Source organism: Sorex fumeus, unplaced genomic scaffold (assembly GCF_029834395.1).
Source record: "Sorex fumeus unplaced genomic scaffold, SorFum_2.1 ptg000021l, whole genome shotgun sequence".
NCBI lineage: Eukaryota > Metazoa > Chordata > Mammalia > Eulipotyphla > Soricidae > Sorex > Sorex fumeus.
In genome coordinates, this window is record NW_026606078.1 from 10,181,616 (window position 1) to 10,199,988 (window position 18,373).

Here is an 18,373-nt window from a genome sequence, read left to right on the forward strand (position 1 = left end):
TTTAGGGGTTAGCAAAAAATTTTCCTGACCTTCATAATGAGAAATCTGACTGAGTAAAACATATTCTAATCAGTTTTACTTCAGAAGTTCAATAGAGCATATCAGAAGAGGAGGCAGAAAAAGGGCATTAGGATGAAGGAGGGGATAGGATTAGAGGGGACATTGGGGAAATTGTTTAGAGAAGTGGATACCCTGGGGAGGATGTGGTGATAGATTGTGTTAGGCATGAAACCCTGTCACTAGCAGTATCAAACCATGATGACTAAAATAAAAAATAAAGATCTTTGCAATCTTTTCAGCCTTAGCAACTGTATTTCTCATTATCTGGCAAAAGCTGCAGCTTTAGATAGTTTCTTTCTTCTTACATAAGCTTTCTTTTATGTGTCACAGACAAGAATTATTCACCTGCTTTTTCCCGTCTCCATGTCCATTTTCCATGCACCCAATTGTTACAGGCTGATTGAGCCCTGGCTGCCTTTCCTTTTTGAACTGATGCAGCAATTCTAACTTCTTAACTACATCAAAGACCTTTATCTGCTTATTCTGCCATCAGAGTTATTAAAATACCAACCATCTCAGAAGCGAACATCACCAGACTTAGGAGAGACTCATATGCCACAATTAACTACGGGACAAATTGGAGGGTCACTGTGGGGTTTGGACAGAGATCCCAGTTTTCCTCTTGTTGCTGGACAGTACCCAGTAAACATCCCTGTCCCTGCAAAGAAAGCCATATTGAAAATAGCAAAGCTCACAAAGGGCAAAAATTTAAACTGAATTACAACCTGTGTTTCAGGATGCTATCCCATGCATGGTATTCCTGAAATTGAGACAAAAAAGGGTGATGCTCATTTGTGAAGTATAGAATAACATAACATGAGACTGACACCCAAGGACAGTAGATACAAAGGCCAGGAGGATTGCCCCACAGCTGGAAGCCTGCCTCATGAGTGGAGGAGAGAAGGCAGATGGAATAGAGAAGGGATCACTAAGAAAATGATGGCTGGAGGAACCAGTTGTGATGGGAGATGTGTGCTGAAAGTAGATAATGAACCAAACGTGATGACCTCTCAGTGTCTATATCACAAACCATAATGCCCAAATGTAGAGAGAGGGTATGGGGAATATTGTCTGTCATGGAGGAAGGGGGAGGGTGTGAAAGGGGAGTATACTGGGGAGTTTGGGGTGGGAATTGTGCACTGGTGGAGGGATGGATGTTTGATCATTGTGTGATTGTAACCCAAACATGAAAGCTTGTAACTATCTCACGGTGAGTCAATAAAATTTTTAAAAAATAAGAAGAAAAAAGGGGTGATGGTGGATGTTTGTACCTGGAGCCCTACCCTGCAACTTCCACTGAAAAGGACTTGTCCTGAAATAGGACATTGCCAGTGGTGGCCACACCCCTTATATCATTGTGTCATATGCTGACTGCATGGATCCCAGTGTCTCAGCTTTCCCTGTGTCAGAGCGAGAATGAAACAAGCCTTCACAAATCACTTTATGATAGTACAGTGGGTAGGACACTTTCTTTGCATGCTGTTAACCCAGATTTGTGGCATCCCATATGGTCCCCTGAGCACCACCAGGAGTAATTTCTGAATATAGAGCCAGGAGTAACCCCTGAGCACTACTGCGTTTGGCCCATAAAGTCAATGTCTGGGAATGGGGCAGTAGCACAGCAGGTAGGGCCTTTGCCTTATACACGGTTAGCCCAGTTTGATGCCCAATATCTATATAGTCCCCTGAACGCTGCCCCAAGGAGTTCCTGAGTGCAGAGCCAGCAGTAACTCCTCTAACTATTGACAGTCAGTGGGTGTGACCCAAAAACCAAAGTAAAGAAAAGCAAAAAAAGTCACTTTATAATGTTGAGAAAGTCCCTTAACCTCATTTTTCCTGACATGCAGCTAACAAAGATGAGGTCACACTGTCCTAACTGTGGAGAGATTGGGAAGCCAAAATGAGAACATGTAAGTTCAGGATTTGGAGAAAGGATTCAATTTCTAAACAATTATTCGGTAGATGCATGAGTTTGTGCTTCTACTAGGTTGGTTTACATGCATTGAAATCTCTAAAAGGAAATTGTTCTGCCATTTTATTGTGTATGTCCTACTTCTCTGGCTTTCAGAACATTCCATTGTTCCTCACAGCTTCCTGCATTTGAGCGTTCTGCCTGCACATTCTTCCCCCCAAAAGAAACATTGCCCTTTCACTGCTAGTTTGCTATTCAGTATTAAAGACTTAACCTAAAGAAAGATCCTATGCTTGGTGTCAGCAAACTTACAACCTCACTGTACCATAGACGGACAATGACTTAGTTCTCAGTCTCCTGTATTAAGCTGATCTGTATCCAGCATGGACTTTCCCATATGAGTGTTTTGAAATTCCTTTTTTTTTCTTATTGGGTCACACCTGGTGATCCATAGGGGTTACTTCTAGCTCTGCACTCAGGAGTTACTTCTGGCAGTGCTCAGGGGACCATATGGGGTCCTGGGAATCAAACCTGGATCAGCCTCATCAAGGCAAACGCCCTACCTGTTGTGCTATCGCTCCAGCCCTGTATTTTGAAATTGAGGTCAGGTTCTGTTTGTTTACTTAGCAAAATTTATGGATTATTATTTACTCAATAAATAATTATCAAAAATAACAGTTGAATACAAAATAGTTATTGTCATTAAATAACAAATTGCATGTGTAACATGAATGGGTAAGGCAAGTGATTCTTGGTTTATTTGCTATAAAACAAACTCAGTACTTTCCATATGCAGAGTAAACATAGGTATGTTAATATATAGTGAGTGGAGTTTGTAACATAACTCCCAGTTATTCTAACTTTCAAACTGAAAATACATGACCATATAACAGATCACAAGATGTGACGACATCTGTGGTCTAATGAGATTAATCTCCAATTATTAAATGTATTGTTTGATTAAAATGTCATCTTGAATCTCAAACAGGAAAGCTTTGTAACTGTATCTCACGGTGATTAAAATAATAATAATAAAATAAAATTAACATTCTGAATAAAAAAGTAATGTAGAGTTCATGTCCAATTCAATCAGCTTAATCAATGACTGAATAAATAGTACACCTACATTTAAAAAAATAAAATAAAATTAGTTATCATCTCATAATTTAGACATTCAAGTATACTTCTTAGTCTTTTATCTTAATTTAGATATACTTACCACTTATTTGTTGATTTTCAGCTTTTATGATGACATGGCATCTGGTTTCTTTCTGCAAGTGAAGTTCAATACATATCATAGTCCTTGATACATTGGACGATTTGATGATCCTGCCTGGAATAGGTATGTAAATCTTTAATATAGGCTACTCATACTGTTTGCTCTTACTTACCCATTACTGTTGTCCTTGATGTTTATGAAATTTTGTCTGAAAAGTAAAATCCATATGTTAATGATGATCTTTGACTTTTTTAAGTAGCACATGTTTATGCAATCTGAATTTACCAAAGACCTTTTTCCTTTCTTTGAAATATAGAAAATATAAATTAAGAATACATTCATTTCAGAATAAGGGGAATTCTATATTCATCTAGAATAGATTTATTTCATACTATGAAAATAAAATATGTGAAACATGATAAGTATATTTACATGTGTTCAAAATTCCAATAAAAATATGAACAATTCCCCCCCAAAAAAATTAGGTTTAGACAAAACTGTAAACAAAATAATAACCTGACTACACATCTGAATTACTAATACATTAATTCATCTCTAGGATGCTATAGCAATTATCACCTTGGTGTATAATGATGTAACTTTTACAAAAAAATGGAGTATTTGAGTTTTAATATTTAATGCATTCTCTTGAGGGAAACATTCTAAAGGGAGATTCTTGTAAGCTATCTGACTTGTAGCTTATGGCCCTCCCGTTGATCGTCGATTTGCTCGAGCGGGCCCAGTAACGTCTCCATTGGAGACTTTGTTGTTACTGTGTCTGGCATATCAAATACTCTCGGTAGCTTGCCGGGCTCTCCGAGAGGGGCGGAGGAATCGAACTCGGGTCGGCCATGTTGACCGCGTGTAAGGCGAACGCCCTACCACTGTGCTATTACTCCAGCCCTTGATTCTAAATCACATTACCTGATGGAGAACTCTTTTTTTTATGTTGCAAGTGAGGGTATATCATTATAGAACTACTTCACTATAATATTTAGTGCTTTCTTGTATTCTACTTTAAAATATTTTTAAGAACAAAGTAAGTTTATTGAAATGTAGCTACATGTTTAAAAGTGTTTCATCTATGTAAATTGTGTTTTCTAACATACAATTCTATAACAACTATCTCCATCCCTCCCCCATGCCCAAATTCTGCTTGAAAAACTTTAGGGAAGAACAAAGACTTTAGACTTAACTAGACATAAAACATATTTTACTACTTAATATAAAACTTGAAAGAATTTATTATGCTTCCTTAGAAAAAGTATTATACAAAAGTCAGAATGAAGGAATGCAAGGAGAAAGGAAGTATAGAAGAAGAAAATTAGGGAAGGAAAGAAAAAATAAGTCTAGATGCAGTACACCATACAAAGCAAATTACCTTTCATCTTAGTAAACTCTCTAGGGAAAGTGTTTTTTAGAATTTCAGCTTGTGGTTTAAGGTAAATGATTAAGTTGGTTACCTAAAGATTATGTCATTTTTGTCTATTATTGGGTGTGTGTGCTTGTTTCCACAAAGTTAGTGTATGTTACAAATAGCCAAATTAAAAAAGAAGAAGAAGAAGAAGAAGAATTTACATAAAGATCTGGACCAGTTAGCTAGCTCAGATAATATTATCATAAACCTTGCATGCAGTAGAATCAGTTTTGATACCTCACCACAGCATGTTCTTCTGAGCAGTGTGGAGAGTGACTCATAGGGGTTTATGGCTGTAGACTCTGAACACCACCAGTTATAGATATCTCCAAGAAAATCTGAGTTCCCAGTATTCATTTCACAGTAATGACACAAGAAATTTCTCATCATCATTCAATTTGCTAGAGCGGGCCCAGTAACGTCTCCTTTTTGAGACTTTTTTGTTACTGTGTTTGGCATATCGAATACATCATGGGTAGCCTGCCAGGCTCTGCCGGGCAGACGAGATACTCTCAGTAGCTTGCCGGGCTCTCCAAGAGGGGCGGAGGAATCAAACTTGGGTCAGCCATGTTGGCTGCATGCAAGGCAAACGCCCTACCGCTGTGCTATCGCTCCTACCTCAGAAATATTAAAGGTCTAGTTTTAGTCTACTGTAAACACATTGACGGTCATGAGTACAACAAAGTTTTTGATTTCCTAATACATTTAGAAATTATGTCTATACAGTAACCTGTTATGTGTACAGTACCATCGTGTCTTACAAAAACAAAGTACATGCCTCAATTTTAAATGATTTATTAACGGAATGCTATCATCTGTGCATTCAGTAAGTTGTATTCTTTATTGATGATGTCTTGCTTGATCTTGATAACTGCTTGATCTTGATGGCTGCTGACTCACTGCTTCATTGTTTACTGTATACCGTTTTCTTAAAATATACTACACTGAAGTTTGCTGCAAGGATAGATTCTTCCTTTTACAAAACATTTATCTGTAGGTCTCAGTGCATTTGAAAGCATATACTTTACAGAAGTTAATTCAAGTGAAATTAAAAGTTTTATCAACTAAACTTATATAATTGAATGCTTTTTTAACTGTTTATGTAATATTCTAAATATATTATTGTTTTCTAAGCAATGTTCACAACATCTTCAACTGTAAGTAGATTTTACCAGACCCAGGCGCGCGCACGCACGCACATACACACACACACACACACACACACACACGTGTATACACACACAAATCATTATCTCCTTTGCTCATTCATACGAAGTAATTTATCTATTCAGGTTTTATTTTGAGAGTGCAAAATATCAGTTACAGAGTCAAGATCTACATATAATTATTTTCTCTTGCTAGTTTTATCAACTCTACAGTTACTTCCTTTACTGAAATCTTAAAACCCTCGAAATCATAAATGAGTGTTAGAATGAGCTTCTTCTTAACATCTGTTGGTATCAACATTTTCACCTCTCATATTGCAAATGCTTTTTTGGCATCTGGAACAGTGAATCCTCTCCAGATGGAATCCAGTAGATTTTTTTCCTCATAAACATCAGAAGAATAAATATCAGTAAGAGCCTTAAAAAACATATTATATAAATAGAAGACTCAAATTTTTTAATTATTCTATATAGAGCAATTGGCTATAAAATAAACATATTAGAGGTCATGAAAATAATGGCTTATGTTATTTTTCTTAATTTAATTTAATTAACTTCCTAATATTTGTCCATCATAGCTCTTGGAGGTCAGGTATGTCGCATTGTGTAGCAGTATTTTGAAATTATTTTTTTAACCTTCACATATCCTTAAAATATTCCCCAAACTATGTTATAAATAGGTTTGCTGTATTCCAGGTCCTGTAGTTTTATTTGTAGAACAGAGTAGATTTAGCATAATTCTTAAGGACTGTAGTATTTTTAGAATGAAAAATGAGCATCAACTTTTACTTGGATTCACAGGCTGCATGAATCTCTGACATAAGAGTGTACACTTATCTTTTGAAAGTTTGAAGCCTCATCAAAATAAATAAATAAATAAAAGACTTCTCTCTAACACTGAAAGTCTCAAGCAACTTCTTTCACTGGAAGGTCATTTCATCTACATTGAAAATATGTTGAACAGTGTAGCCAACTTCATCAGTAGTCTTAGTTAAATCATTTGATAACTTTCTATCTTCTACTTTGGTGCTTGCTGCTTTGCCTTGCTCTTTTACATGATGAATATGACTCTTTTCTTAAACCCCATGGACCAACCTTTTCAAAATTTTCTTCTACAGCTTCCTCACCTTTCTCATTCTTCATAGAATTTAAAAGAATGGGACCTTACTGTGAATTAGGTATTGATTTAAGGCAATGTTGTGACTGATTATATTCCATCCAAATAGGTCTAACCTTCTCCTTATCAAGGATAAGACTTTTTAACATTTTTATTATTGACATGTTCATTCACTACTGTAAACTTAAATTCCCTGGAAAACTTTTCCTTTGCACTTACAGCTAGGTTAGCTTTTTAATGCAAAGTACTGGATTTTAGCCTCTCTGCCTCTGGTGAGTTTCAAAGGCATGGGTTCACATGGAACTAGAGCATTCCATGACCTAAAGCCACCTCCCCAGGCCAAAGGGACAAAGGACCTGTGAACAGAGAAACCAGGCCAATCGGTAGACAGTTTATTTCTCTCTCCTTCCCAGTATAGTCCGATCTCTCCCCTTCTGGTGCAATAGTAGTTGTAGTTTTGGTCGTCATCCCAGTCATCATAGTTCCATCATCCTAGTCTCCTCATAGACCTCAAAGTCCTCTCCTTCGTTATCTCCTTCCTAGTCTCATCATAGTCTCACAGTCCTCTATTTCTAGTCTTCATTGTCATCTAGCCCTCCTAGTCTCACAGACTCTCCAGTCCTCAAAGACCTCAAAGTCCCAAAGTCCCAAAGTCATCATCTTTCTAGTCCTCAGATTTCTAGTCCCCTCTTACTCCATATAGCATAGTAACATAGAAATCATCAAGGGTGAGGATACAGAAAGGTGGGGTTGAGCATTGTCATAACAACAAACAGTTGAAGCAGCTCTGCCAGGGGAAGTTCTAAGAAATTAACTCAAGGACAAAATCTCACCTGAGATTTGTCTCTCCAGATTACTAGGAAATCTACTCAAGGGTGGGATTCCATCCAGGGTGTATTGCTTTTTCCTTTTCTCAGCTAGTAATCCAATTAAACAATCATAGTAAATTTACTTATAATATTTCTAGTCATTTTGTATGAACACAGTAAGAGATATATTATGCTTAAAGGTTGGCTCTTCCTGGGAAAATCTCACTATATAATCCAGACTGTAGTCCTCAGGCCAGGTTAGTCTTTCCTAACCTTAGCAGGGTCCTTATTCAGCTGCTTCTTTTTGGGCTCTCACAGAGTTTGTTCCATGACCATGCTCTTAACTTATACTTACAGTGCTTAGATTGTTCCCTTTTGATGCCAGGGTAGCTTACAGCTTGCCCTGGGTCCATCCAGTCCCTTTGTCGGGACCCTGCTTTAGGAGTGCTGGGAACTAAGGGCAACTGAAGCTTAAGTCAAGTAATTAGGGATGCCCAGGGGAAAATATTATTTTGGAGTCAATTAACTCCTATGTTACAAAGCATAGCGTGAACTGTCTTCCTGTGTCTATACAAAAAAGACATTGCTTTTTTTTAATTTTTATTAGTGAGACATCATGAGGTACAGTTGTAGACTTACAAATTTTTGTGCTTGGGTTTCAAATAAACCATACAAACAAAGGAAAAAGAAAAGCGATATTGGATTATTAGTACTTAGTGAACTTGAGTGTACCTCAGGAGCACTGTTGTGGTAGTAGCTCAATAAACCTAAGCTCCCTGTGAAAGGAACAAGGACAATCCAGTGTTATCTAACACTTTTGCATACCTTTCCCACTAAATTTTGTCTTCTTCGCTAGCTTTTGATTGAAGTGAGAGACATGCGACTTTTTGTACAGTTATTAATTGACCTAACTTGAATAGTCTGAGAAGGAGTGAAACAGGTAAAGGCTAGAAGACACAGAATATATACTTGTTAAATCCTTCCAGGATTTATGCCACCCCAAAATAATTGCAACAGTCATGTCAAAAAATAACTGATTACAGATAGCCTCAACAGGTATAATAATCATGAAAAATTTTATAATATTGTGATAATCTTAAACTATGACAGGAAATGAGAATTACATTAACTTTTTGTTTTGCATTAGTTTTTTTTTTGGTTTGTTGTTTGGTTTGATTTAGTTTGGGGGCCGCACCTGGTGGCGCTCAGAGCTTACTCCTGGCTCTGTGTTCTAGGGTCATTCCTAGCAGTAGTTTGGGGACCATCTACTTTGCAAGAGATCAGGTCAACCCATGCAAAGCAACATCTGCCCTCTGTATTGTCTCTCCAGTGAAAGTATTGCTTTTCTTGTTGCTGTTGAAAAAAATAACATAGGCTCACTAGATGCACAATTGCCACAAACATTTAATTTGTTAAAAACTAAACAAGCAAAAAAAAAGCAAAATAAAAATCTGTACCTATGGAACACAGCAGAAGCAATAAAAGAAACTTCACATATAGTTTAACATATCTAAAATCTAGTTCTAATCTTCTAATTTCTATTCTTCTCCACTGAAGACATTCTCCACCCAACAAACAGAGTCATTGTTTATCAATACAAAAACATCTGGTCAATTGCTGCTTAAACATATTAACAATAATGAGAATAACTGTCAGGAATAATATATGTAAGGATTGAATTAGGAACCTGAATACTGGCTTTGTGGAAGAACAGTCGTTTAGCTACTGTGCTTTAGGAGCAAAAAGGAAAGGGCATAAACAGTCTGGCTAAAGATGCTGTATCAGTTTTATCCATTCTCAGTTCCGTTCCAGCTTGTCCTTGTCTACTCTCTAGGCAGTAATTATAGGCCAAAAGTATTGTTGATCTCTCCTAAATATTGTCACTGAGTAAGATCCTGATCCTACATTACTATTAGGATCCACGAAGTTTTATAATTTGGGAATAATATTATAATGTCAATTTTGTGAGAGCTGACAAAGGATCTTTTGTTTTGTTTTTTTGATGGGGGGAGGGCATTTTCAAATGTGCTCAGGATTTACCTCCTGGCTCTGCACTCAGGGATTACTCCTGGTGGTGCGTGGGATGTCAGGGATCAAACCTGGGTCAGCCACATGCAAGGCAAGATTCCTACCTGCTGTACTGTCTCTCTGGCTCCTGACTAAGTTTATTAAATGACATTCCTCCATAACTATATGACATACTGATGAAATGTTTTCATATTTATTTTTGTTTGTTATGTTTGGTTTGGGGGTTCACATCCAACAGGTTTAGGCCTGCCTCTGCACTTAGGGATCAATCCTGATCCCTAAGTATTGAATCCAGTGTATTGAACCCAGTTATTCTCATGTAAAGAAAGAACCTTACCTTTTGTACGATCTCTCCACCCCACTGGTAATGTTTTAGACAGAATACTGGAAATAAATGTTTGATCATGAGGTAGAGTAGTTATAGCTAAGATCTTATTTCTTGTTGCCTAAATATGCACACTTTTTTCATGCCAGTGGGTAATATAAATATAGTTACTTATTTGAATTGCACTGGAGTCTTTTATCCATCTTCGGACAAGGCACTTAAATCTTTCCTTTAGACTAAGAGATTATTCCCTAACTGATGTTGCACTTCCTACCATAAGGGAAGAAAATGAGGCCATCTAAAAGTTTTATTCAAAAAAGATGCCCTTTGAGGACAGAGCGATAATGCAGCAATTCAGGTGCTTGTCTAGCATGCAGTGACCAGTTTTTTTTTTAATTTTTATTAGTGAAACACCATGAGGTACAGTTGTAGACTTACAAATTTTTGCTTGGGTATCAATTATACAATGATCCAGTACCCATCCATCCACCATTGCCCATTCTCCATCATTTACATTTTTTTAAAAATTTTTGTTAGTGAAACACCATGAGGTACAGTTGTAGATTTACAAAGTTTTGTTCTTGGGTTTCAATTGTACCATGCAGTGACCCAGTTTTTACACCCAGTTTCACCCCATATGGGCCCCAAGATGACCAGGAGTGATCACTGAGTGCAGAGCCACAAAGAAGCCCTGTGCATGACCCATGTGGCCCGCAAACAAAAGAAAAACAAAACCAGAGACATCTATTCAGGTGTAGAGGTGTTATTTTTTCATCAGAACTTTTAAAAAAATCAGTAAACACACATTGCATAAAAGCTTAATGAAAATCTATTTGAATCTCTGTCCACACCCCTCATATGTGGCATAATCAACTTTTATTTCACTCTCAGGACAATTATATTCTTCAGTGTAAAACAATTAGTGCCTCACCGTTCTTATTAGAAAAAGTTGATAGATATGTACAAAGATCATAAAAAATGTATACAACATTCAATTCTTAGAGACCAATAAACAAATGGCTTATCAGCTATTTCCTAGGCATTAAATTAATACCTGGGCATGCTTTCTTCTTTACCCTAGATAGTTCTAAGTGTAACAGTAGTATATTAGGAGACTTCATATACCTTAATATGTGCCTGTGCCGGGCAACCTTACATTTATGAAAACATTCTTAGCTTTCTCCTAAAACTCTCTTTGAAGAAAATGGATGAGAAAATACACAGAAAGAGACACAAACATACTCTTTGAACATCCCAAGAGAATCAGGTTCTTAATGAGATGTCTTTTATATCCCTCTGGGATTGGTTGGATTGGTCTTGTGTCCAAAGCCTCTTGAGAGTAAACAGACCTTTCATAATTCAGACAATCATTGATTCTGTTCATACCACTTTAAGAATTTCTATGGAAAGATTGAGAAGTGATGCCTCTTATGTTTTAGAGTTCTATACTAGTCCAAGAAAGCTTTTCAAATAATAATAATCCATTTTTCTTAATTCTTTGTATCCTTGACTTTGAGTTCTACACAGAGGATTAAAATCTCTTATGATTCACCACATTATCACTACATGAAACAGCAATTGAAACAGAATTTAATAGTGTCTCTAATGAAGAGTGAGTTATGAGTTACATTTTTCACAATTTAAAAATTTTAAATCACTGACTAAAATTAACTGCTTTTAATCAGTGATTACCTTAAAAATTACATAGAGTTGATTAGTAATCAAGTAAAAAAGAAATATTTAATTTTTTTTACTACTTTCTTCATTTTTACTACTGCTTTTAATTGGATATTTCCTTAACTGCATGCAGTTAACTAAGAATCAAAAAAATTAAAATATGTATTATATTTATTTTAGGGCAGATGCAATATGTACATTAATGTTACTGAGTTGATTATGGTACATGAAACAGTTTCTAAAGTAAATGTTTTTGTCTATATTTACTGTTATTTCACTTATTTACTTGTTCCTGTCATTCTTCTGAACCCAGTATTGACTTTTGAGAGTCAGTATTTTGGATATAGACCTTCGTATAAATATTTGTAAAATGACTGAATGAATAATTCAAACACATTTAAATTTAGTCATAAGCTAATAAAATTATATAAAAGCTTGGAACTGATTTAACAAAAGAATGATACATGTAAGATAATAAGCAACAAAAATGGTCATCTGTCACATCAGAGATACTGTTTATCTGATTAGTACTGCTGATAAAGAGACATGAGCATCATTTTTAAAGGATTTGGTCAAAAACAAAGGGCCAGCATACCTAAAGTTTTGGTCAGCAGCTCATTATCATTCTATTAAGGTATACCTTCCACCATTTTTACACCATTATTTAAAATATTTTCTTTTTAGCACATTAGGAAATTTTCATAAACTTTTGTTTGAGGTATCATATTTAAGAACTTTACTAGTCTTATGTGCAGACTTAAGTAGATGAAATTCTATTCAATGCAATGGTACTATATATCCCAACCTGAAATAGAAACCACTGCAACTGTGAATTACTAAGTCGCTTATAATGTCCTGTAGCCAATATGTACCCTAGTAAACTCTCCAGTAAGTACTAGAATCATACATGCCTTGCTCAGTCTATTAAGCTATTAAATTTGAATTTTTTTTGAAAAGCTCAAAAACCAATTGAAGTTGATAAATTTTACGTTACTTCACTTTTGCATGGAAGGGAGGGAGGTGAAAGTGGATGGTCTAGATAAATATAATATGTAAGCAATAATATCCCTTCATGCAAAAAATTATTTTTCTCAACAGTTGAAATATTTCACTTTGAATTTAAATTGCTTTATTAATTTAAAAACTACTACACTCATGGCATAAGCAATTTCATGTACTAGAATTTCTAAGCATAGTCCTATATAGAGAAGATTTGATAAACCTTTTTTTTAATTCGGAACGTTAAAATATTTTCAGTGATCACTTTAATTACACACGTTTCAAAATCAAGAACTTCCTTATATTTTCCTTGGCCATGTTAATTTTCAATTATATTTTTTGTTTTTCATTTCCATTCTCTACTATTTCTCATATTTTTAAATGAAAATTATTTTAAATTAACAATAGAACTAATAAAATGTGATAATGCGTGAAAAACATAGCAACTAAATATAAATAAAAGTAAAGAATCAAAATGAAATTTTCGAGGACCAGAACTTTTATTATATTTATCATATATTTCTAATGGGAGTACAATATGGTCAATAAATAAATCTTTATTGTTGAATAAATACTAGATGATTCATGTATTCCTCTCTTAATGTTATGAAAATGATAAAATAAATAATTTACTCCACATTCTGAGGCATCTTTACAGATTAGCAGTGAGTTTTATAAGCTTACGCTTCCACTTTCCCACTGTTTTTCAATTCAGAAGAATATTTATATAAAGGAAAATATAATGTACCCATCTCTTTAAATTTTAGTATCTTTCATAAGATGTATTGTCATTTTGTCATTTAATTTTTCTCTGTTTATTCACATATATTCTTAGGAAGATAATGTAATCATCTCCCCAAAATGAAAATTACTCAACATTACACTTATTTTTTTATTTTTATAGTGAAACACCATGAGGTACAGTTGTAGACATACAAATTTTGGGCTTGCATTTCAGTTATACATTGATCGAGTACCCTTCCCTCCAGCAGTGCCCATTCTCTACCACTAATGATCCCAGTATCTCTCCCACCCTCCTCCATCGCCCCCCCCCCATCCCACCCTGCCTCTGTGGCAGGGTATTCACTTTTGTTCTCTCCTTTTGAGTGCTGTGGTTTGCAAAAGAGGCATTGAGTGGCAATCATATTCGGTCTGTAGCATGCATCTCCCATCCTGGGAGGATCCTCCCAACACCCTTTACTTGGTGCGCCCTTCTCTATCTGAGCTGCCTTTTCCCCAGTATGTGTGGCTGGCCTCCATTTCATGGAGCAAACCTCCTGGTACTTATCTCGACTATTCTTGGGTGTTAGTCTCCTATTTTGTTACTTTATATTCCACAGATGAATGCAATCTTTCTATGTCTATCCCTCTCTTTCTGACTCATTTCACTTAGCATGATACTTTCCATGTAGAACCACTTGTATGTAAATTTCATGACTTCATCTTTTCTGACAGCTGCATAGTATTCCACTGTGTAGATGCACCAAAGTTTCTTTAACCAGTCATCTGTTCTCGGGCACTCAGGTTTTTTTTCCAGATTTTGGCTACTGTGCACAATGCAGCAATGAACATAGAAGTGCAGATGTCATTTCGATTATACTTTTTTGCCTCTCCGGGATATATTCCCAGGAGTGGTATTGCTGGGTCAAATGAGAGCTCAATTTCTAATTTTTTGAGAAATAAAACTCATTCATACTGTTTTCCAAAAGGGCTGAACCAGTCGGCATTCCCTCCAGTGGTGAAGGAAAGTCCCTTTCTCCCCACATCCAGGCTTACACCGATTGCTTTTGTTCTTTTGGATGTGGGCCAGTCTCTGTGGTGTGAGATGATATCTCATTATTGTTTTGATCTGCATTTTCCTAATGATTAGTGATGTAGAGCACTTTCTCATGTGCCTTTTAGCCATTTGGATTTCTTCTTTGAGAAAGTTTCTGTTCATTTCATCACCCCATTTTTTGATGGTGTTGGATGTTTTCTTTTTGTGGAGTTCAACCAGTACTTTGTATATTCTTGATATCAACCCCTTATGGCATGGGTATTGGGTGAATATCCTTTCCCATTTTGTAGATTGTCTTTGTATTTTGGTCACCATCTCTTGTGGTGCAGAAGCTTCTTAGTATAAGATAGTCCCATTTGTTTATCTTTGTTTCCACTTGTCAACATTACACTTAACTTATTCAATGGATTTGTATTAATGACTAATATCTGCCAATGTCTGGAATATTATCATTTTGCTAATATTTTAATAGTAATAATACTTTTGCAAACATTAATTGTGGGTCCATTGTAATACACTCAAATCATTTACTGATTCCCTCTTACTAATAAAATAGCTACAATTTGGGCCTGAGAGATAGTACAGTGGTTAAATTGCTTGCCTTGTATACAGCCTACCTTGTTTTGATGCCTAGCATGCATATGGCCCCCTGAGAACTGTCAAGAGTGATCCTTTAAAAAAGCCAGGGATAAGCTTGGAACACTGCCAAGTGTGACACATAAACTAATAACAAATGGTTATAACTTTTCTATTTGTCTAGCATTATAATGTGTCTATTAATAAATTCTTTTTGAGATAACCCTTGTTCTAGATTCATATTATGTGATTATTCATGACACTATTCAAGAACAATAAAATGAAGTACTACTGTTGCACTTTTTTCTGAGTTAATTCGATCATAATGATATTTCACTATACCTTTAGAATTAGAATTCACTGTTCTCAAGTTTTATTCACTCCTTAACTTTGAGTGAATAAAAGATTCACAGTTTTAAAAACTCATACACCCTGCTTTTTAAATTTAAACATATAAATGTGCTTTTAGGTTATATACACTCAAATATTCATACTAGTTTGTAACTGTGTTTTGCATCATATACATCATCAAATACTACCTTTATTATTGTATTACTTTTTTAGATTGGTAGTTGCCAAATCTAAAATAAAAGAGTAGGGGTTTTATATATCTTATTTTTTTTTGCATAATATTGCAACATTTCTTGTTGACCCTTTTTAAAGAAGGGACTAGCAAATATATAGTAGCATATAAATAATAGTATATGTGATGAATATGTGACCAATATCTGCCATACATATAATGTTTATATATTTTCACTTATGTAGAATCATTGTTGGGATGGGCTGGAGCAATAGCACAGCGGTAGGTCGTTTGCCTTGCACTCAGCCAACATGGCCAACCCGAGTTCGATTCCTCCAACCCTCTTGGACAGCCTGGCAAGCTACCAAGAGTATCTCGCCCGCACGGCAGAGCCTGGCAAGCTACCCGTGACGTATTCGATGTGCCAAACACAGTAACAACAAAAGTCTCCAATGGAGACGTTACTGGGCCCGCTCGAGCAAATCGATGAACAACGGGAGAACAGTGACAGTGACATTGTTGGGATTTCGCCCTGGTGGTTTCTTCTTTAAGTTTAAATTTTATTCAAATTGCATCATCAATATAGTATTTAATCTGCACATGCTCTACATTTTAAGTGCTAACTTTTTATTTTCAGGGGTTTTATTAATTATCATTGAATCACCATAAGATAGTTACAAAGTTGTTCATGATTGGGTTTCAGTCATACAATGTTTCAACACTCTTCCTTTCAGTAGTCTTCATTTCCCACCACCAGTGTCCCCACTTTTCTTCCTCTCATCACGCTCCCCACCAGCCTGCGTCTGTAGCAGGCACTTATGTTCTTTCTCTCTCGCTCACTCTCTTTCTCTCTCTTTTCTTTTGGGCATTATGGTTTGTAATACAGGTACTGAAAAGCTATCATGTTTATCTCTTTACCTACTTTCAGTACTCAGTTCTTCTCCACAGTGATCATTTTCAGCTATCACTGTCAAGAGAGTGGACTGCTCTATCCTAACTACCCTTCCCCCTCCACCACTTGTAGCAAGTTTCTGTCTGTGGACCAGTCCTCCTGGACTTTATTTCTGCTGTCTTGGGTATTAGTCTCATATTATGTTTTTTATATTCCACAGATGAGTGCAGTCATTCTATATCTGTCTCTCTCCCTCTGACTCATTTCACTCAGCATGGTACTCCCCATGTCCATCATTTGTAAGCAAATTCATGACTTCATTTTTTTTCCTAACAGCATTCCACTGTATAGATGTACCATAGTATCTTTGTCTAGTTATCTGTTCTCAGGCACTTTTGATGTTTCCAGATTTTGGCTATTGTGAATAGTGCTCTAATGATAGCCTTTTCTGCAGTGAGTTATTGGGCTCCCAGGGTATATTCCCAGAAGTGTTATTGCTGGGTCCTATGTAAGCTCAATTAAGACTATTTTAAGTCCGATAAGCATATACTGTTTATATTTCTATAGACTCACCTCTGTAAAAGAATAACATTATTGTGTGTTGATATATGTTTAATAGAATAACTTCCAAACAGGTGGACTAGTATGATGTCATGAGCATAAGCTTTGTACCTAGTATATCTGGATTCAGTTCCTGAACTTTTTAATTGTGTCGGTCTCTTCTTTCCAGTTCTACAAATGAAAGACTCACTTTAGGATTGGCTATTGGAAAGATTCACTGAGACAAGCTGTACAAAGCTTTTCTCCTTAACTGGGCATGATAAAAATTCAAAGAAGGGCAATTGTAGTATAGAACTCATGAGGAATCTTAACAGTTAGATTTTACATTAAAAGATGGGACAAAACAAATGGCAGGAAAGGTGATGCCCACAGAGGTTGTGAAGTTCAAACTTTCCTTCCTCTGTCTCAAGGCCCTTCATCTCCTGGTGTCCTAGTTGATCCTTTTATCTTCTAAGCTCTGAAACATTATAGGGACTTAAGAAACTCTGTAAAATAGTTTTAAGAGTGTAGACATTGGACCTGAGAGATAGCACAATAGGTAAGGCACTTGCCTTGCACGTGCCCACCTGGCTTAAATTCCCAGCACCCCATATGGTCCCATGAGCTCTGCCAGGAGTGATCCCTGAATGCAGAGTTAAGAATAAGCCCTGAGCACAGCTTGATATGGATTTTTTTCTCAAAACAAAAACAAACACACAAAAAGAGTATAAGTCTTGAGGCCAAAGAGAGAGTACAGTAGGTCAGTTGCTTGCCTTCCTTGCATTCAGTCAACTTGGGTTCTATTCCCGTTACTCCATATCGTCCCTTGAGCATAGCCAGGAATGTTAATTGAGCACAAATCCAGGAGTAAATTCTTTCGGTAAATTTCTGCTTCCTCTTTGGAAGAGAAGGCAGAAGCAACCCAGACAGGAGAACCAGTGTCAACAACAGTCTTGAGGTAGAAACATCCTTTTTGGATCTTAGAAGATAAAGAAGCAAAGGATATCTCATGTTCCTGGGAAAGTAGAGAGCAGGAGAATGTGAGAAAATATAATGAGTTGGCTCCAGAGAATCAAACATTCCAACTCCAATTAGAGCCTGTATAGTCTGCATAGATATTGAATTCTAAACTGAGTGAACTAAAAAGCCACTGGGTCAATTTGGCCAAAGGACTGACTTTATATAAGATTTTTTGAAGAATCATTCTGTATTTTTTTGTGGATAGATGATGAAAGAAGGTGCCATATCACTTATATACAGGAATGTGAGAAGTAAAAATAAACATTTCTCATTCTTTCTTACACGCCTACATCTAATCATTAGAAGCTTGCCATGT

The 18,373-nt window shown here is 36.2% G+C and overlaps 1 protein-coding gene across 1 annotated transcript in view; it reads left to right on the forward strand.

Moving 5' to 3' along the window:
- The first annotated feature begins 3,210 nt into the window (after window positions 1-3,210).
- Window positions 3,211-18,373, forward strand: part of CHRM3 (cholinergic receptor muscarinic 3) — a 274,768-nt gene continuing 259,605 nt past the window's right edge. Inside the window, exon 1 of the mRNA XM_056113611.1 lies at window positions 3,211-3,314. The gene's annotated coding sequence lies outside the window, so the exon portion shown is untranslated. The remainder of the gene's footprint in view (window positions 3,315-18,373) is intronic.